Source organism: Grampus griseus (genome assembly GCF_964374135.1).
Source record: "Grampus griseus genome assembly, chromosome: 15".
Lineage (NCBI taxonomy): Eukaryota > Metazoa > Chordata > Mammalia > Artiodactyla > Delphinidae > Grampus > Grampus griseus.
In genome coordinates, this window is record NC_139009.1 from 44,353,142 (window position 1) to 44,358,210 (window position 5,069).

The window sequence follows — 5,069 nt, forward strand, 5'->3', positions numbered from 1 at the left end:
AGCTTTTTGTTGGGTTTTATACTCCGAATGAAGCACAGTTTTATCTTAAGAAAAGAATAGAAGTTGAAAAATGAACAAATGTTTAACTCCAAGTTCTGTTTTTAGGCTGCTAGACTGTTCTCCAGTTAATCAGTGCCTGGAATCTGCAGCCATCATTTGGATGACATGATTTTACAAGTGTAGTTGTTTCAAAGAACATGTTGTACTTAGTAGGGTGCAGGCAGGACCCTTCCCCCCAATCCTCCATTTAAACCAGCTCTGAAGATTCACCCTTCTTCATACCTTGGGTCCCATACCTTTCAGGTAATTCTTGATAGTAAAAAGTCTAGTCCATATTAGAGATTCACATTTGGATAGCATTACTCTTAAAAGGGGTGGGAATCTTTTAAATATAGGGCAGTTTCCTCCTGCAGGATCCCACTTTGTTCAAGTCCCACTCCCCGCTCCACATCAGTATGAATGTAGTTTACTCCTGGGACTGCATCTCTCTCCTTCTGTCCTTCCCTCCCTTCCTCTGCTCTGCCATCTCTAGATGATACAGCCACAGTCTTTCACTTTTAGACTTTCCAAAGTGCAACTGCAATTCCCATGTACCCCCAAATTCTAGGAGACACAAGTCAAGTTCTCCAAATGAGTCTCTGGAAAGCTCCCTCATTTGAGGGGTAGGAACTCCCCTCTCCAGTCTCTTGTAGGGAGGGTTGGGGGAGGAATGCACAGATGCTGGGAACAGAAAAACATTCTGCTTATGCAGCCTCAGTGAATTTTTCACCACCTGCTTATTCAGCCTCAGTGAATTTTTCACCAACTCATGTAGTCTGGAGGTGGGTCATAACTTAAGGCTGATAAGACTGGTTTTTCAATGTTTTTAACATGTTCAGAAAAACATGGAAAATACTTGACATCTTGTGCAAACAATAGAGGCCTCAGCTGAACCCGAGATTCTCTCCCACCAGTCATTTTAGATCTGTTGATCAATTTGCCTGCCATCCCCAACTCTCCCTCTTCATTTCACTCACAGTCCCTGATATATTACATGAAAGACTCTCTCTCTGTCCAGGTAACAGATGACTGAACTAGAGACAGACTCCTGACCCTGGGACCAATCCAAAGACTGGTCCAATCTGGTTCTCTCCTGAGAATATATACTGAGATTTAAGAGCCTGCAGTAAGATGGTGTTGCATGCTTGAACTTAAAGTTATTTAGAGTCAGGACTGAGAGTCCTAATGGGCAAACTGCTGAGTAAGCAGGAGAAGGAAGCAGAAGGAGACAGGAAAGCATATAGCCAGAGACATGGAGAGAGCAGTGTCTATTCCCTTTCCATTTCCTGGAGACATTCTACCATACTGTCTGCATTTGTTTCTATGAATTTCTCCTATGTTCTTTTTTTATAGTCTCCCTTTTTACGTCAGCTGGTTGAGTGAGAAATGACTGCTCCTTGCAAACAAATTGAACAGACTAGAATAATAAACTTGTAAAAAATTATTTTTTTCTTTATGGCATGCTTTCTCTCCCTATTTCAATATTATGCCTCAATGGATATCTTGAATTTAAAACCATATCATGATCCCCCACTACTCAAAGTACTGTCTGAGGACCAGTCGTCTAGGCATCACTAGGAGTGTGTTAGAAATGCAGGATCTCAGCCTTCCCAGACCTACTGAATCAGAGGATCCCAGGTGATTTCATATTCATTTGATAGCTTGAGAAGCCCAACTGTAATTTACTCTACACATTTAGTCAAACCAGTCTTCCTAAAATACTGCTTTCATCATGTCCCTAGAATTTTAAATGGTTCCCCATTGCTCTCAGAAAAGTCAGGTGCCCCGGCCTGACACTTAAGGCCACAGTAAAATGGACCTAATCTATCTCTCCAATCTTTCTTATATGGATGTCCCACTCCAGCTAAATCAGTCTATTCAATTATCCTCCAAATGTGCCAAGTGTATTCAAGGTCTTTGCTCATGGCATTTGCCTGTCTGGAATTTTCATTCCCATCTCCCTACACATCCCTCCTTCAAAGACCAGTTCAGTTTCTACATCTCAGCTCAGCTCACACTGTTGTTTCATCCTCTGAATATCTAAATCTACAGTGGCTATTCTAGGGTTGTGGGGTTTTTTGTTTTTGCTTTTTTAATTTATAGCCTCTCCTCATCAGTGCTTATCACAGTGCAGTGCATATAGCAGCGTTTTGATTCGTTGGTTACATCTTTATTATTTAAAGTGGTTTTTAATTGGGAAGAGACTTGTTACTTTATACAGCTCTAATTTTTCTAATTTCTTTGACCAAGCAGGGGTTAAGTCCAAACAGAAAGAAACTGAAAGCAGTGTGCCCATGTGCTTCAGTATTTGTAGGTGAATTTTCATCACACTCTGAGAGTGCACTTATTTCCGTGACATTTTATTCCCCATCATTATACAAAGACGTGTTCTATTGATATATAAGCAAATGTTCTATAAGTGAAGGTTCTAATGGATCTCTTTTTTAAATATATTCAAGATATTATTGCAACTGATATTATACATACACATAGTTTAGGAGTCAATTGCTCTGTAATTCTTGTGAAAAATAGTAGCCCTCTCCATCCTCATCCTGCAATACCAGTCCTTGAGCTTTAGCTGAGTGAGGACTACATGAGTAGATGCCTCATGTGCTACTACGTTAAGTCTACATATGGGTTAGGCAGTTGGTCGTGAGCCGGAGGAGTAGCAGATATGAGTGGTTATAGGATTCCATTTGCAAGCCATTTTCACTCTCCCCTCCTTTAGATCTAAACTAGTGGAACATGGAAAAGCTGAGGAGACTTGAGATGGACCTGTACTCGGATCCAACAACCGAGAATATGGTTCTCAAACCTTTGTGTGCATCAATACCACTTGGAAAGTTGTTACTGGGCCCTAACCCCAGTGATTCTGATTCAGGAGGTCTTGAGGTAAGGTCCCCAAATTTGCCTTTCTTTCTTCCTTCCTTCCTTCCTTCCTTCCTTCCTTCCTTCCTTCCTTCCTTTCTTTCTTTCTTAGCTAAGTTTTTCATTTGTTCATTTCTTGCATTTGGAGTACTCCTCAATGGCATCCTTAGCCTGAGACTCTTTGCCATAGTCCTTAACCAACATACAACTTCAACCAACCACTTTATTAGGTTTTCCCTCTCAGTGAGTTTTACAGAGGCCTACTCATTCCTCTAGTTTCTTGTTGTCATCTACCTCAATTAAGTTGGTTTGGTGTTAAGCACAAAGGGCCTCCACCAACTTGTCACACATAGGCTCATCACAGTTGGATGCAAGCACACAGAGATGGACTTGGCACTTGTCTAAGGCTTTGGCAGCTTTGTGAGTTCCATGTGCTAGGCCATCGTGGATGTAGATGGTCTTCAACACCTCTTGTAAAGCAGTATTAATGTCCATTACACCTCCAGCAGCAATGCCTTCCTTGACCATGGTGGTGGGTTATGGGTGCTGCCAATCTTGAATGCACCCGAGCCTCTGCCTCCACAGTGGTGTCAGGGAAACAAGCAAGCGTTTTCCTTTCTAACAGAATCCTAGATGATTCCTAGCTGATGCTACTGCATCAGGAATCACTAGGACTGCATTTGAGACTGCATTTGAGAATGCAGGACTGCAAATGCAAGACTGCATTTGAGAATCACTAGTGTAGTGGGGAGAAAAATACCAAAGAGGAAAAAGAGCCAAATTAGTATGATTTGTTAGTCCAGGTCCCTCTTGATATCTATTTTTTGAAGGTGTGAAAATTGTAACATTAATTCAAATAACAGCATTTAATTTAACAAAGAGAAAAGGCATAGTTTGTTTAAATAGAGCTAGTTATGGTTTTTGCTCTTTATATCAAACATTTGCAAACATCATTCTCTATCTGAAAAAAGATTTTAGTTTTATTTATTAAAATTTGTGTATGTGAAGGAAATATGTTTTGATTTCATATGACAGTGAAATTAGTAAACAATGATATAAGTAGTCTGCAGATTGCTTTCATCTTGTGTTATTTATTTATTTATTTTTGGCTGTGTTGGGTCTTCATTACTGTGCGAGGGCTTTCTCTAGTTGCGGCAAGTGGGGGCCACTCTTCATCGCGGTGCGCGGGCCTTTCACTATTATGGCCTCTCTTGTTGCGGAGCACAGGCTCCAGACGCGCAGGCTCAGTAATTGTGGCTCACGGGCCTAGCCGCTCCGCGGCATGTGGGATCTTCCCAAACCAGGGCTTGAACCCGTGTCCCCTGCATTGGCAGGCAGATTCTCAACCACTGTGCCACCAGGGAAGCCTCTTGTGTTCTCCCGGATGTTTTGGATAAACTGATTTTTTTACCCACTAATTATTGGTCATGTTATCATTCTGCCATTGAATTTTTTGTGCTTGCTGTGTTTTATCTTTACTGTTTTTTTTTTCCTTTTTACAAAGATTATATTGATACTAAGTGAGTTGCCCTCAGATTACTTCCTGAAGAATGGAATCTACAACAATGCTCTTAGAGCAGTGGGATGATGCATTGTGTTTTATTTTTAATGATCATCTTAAAATCAAAATACAGCTCCTGATGATTAATGATAAAACTGTACTTGTTTTGTGATTGCTTCCCCTCTGGGAGAGGAAATATCAATGCAATACTTTCCTCAAATACAGTTTAAAAATATTGCTTTTATTTTTTTTCTTTCCAGTTTTATAGAGATATAATTGACATATAGCACTGTATAAGCTTAAGGTATTCAGCATAATGATTTGATTTACATATAATACATCATGAAGTTATTATCGCAGTAAGTTTAGTGAACATCCATCATCTCATATAGGTACAAAATTTTAAAAATAGAAAAAATTTTTTTTCTCATGATGAGAACTCAGGATTTAGTTTTTAACAATTTTCATATGTAAGAGGCAGCAGTGTTAATTATCATTGTACATTACATCCCTAGTACTTATTTGTCTTATAACTGGAATTTTGTACCTTTTGACTGCCTTCCTTCCTTCATCCAATTCCGCCTTCCCCACCCTCCACCTCTGCTAACCATAAATCTGATCTCCTTTTTTATGAGTTTGTTAGTTAATTTTTGAAATATGA

At 39.9% G+C, this 5,069-nt stretch overlaps 1 pseudogene across 1 annotated transcript; it reads right to left on the minus strand.

Annotated features, from left to right (window-relative positions):
- Positions 1-3,036: 3,036 nt before the first annotated feature.
- On the minus strand, positions 3,037-3,435 carry LOC309833936 (small ribosomal subunit protein eS12-like; annotated as a pseudogene). The gene has a single exon. The product of its transcript is annotated as a small ribosomal subunit protein eS12-like (transcript).
- Positions 3,436-5,069: the final 1,634 nt, after the last annotated feature.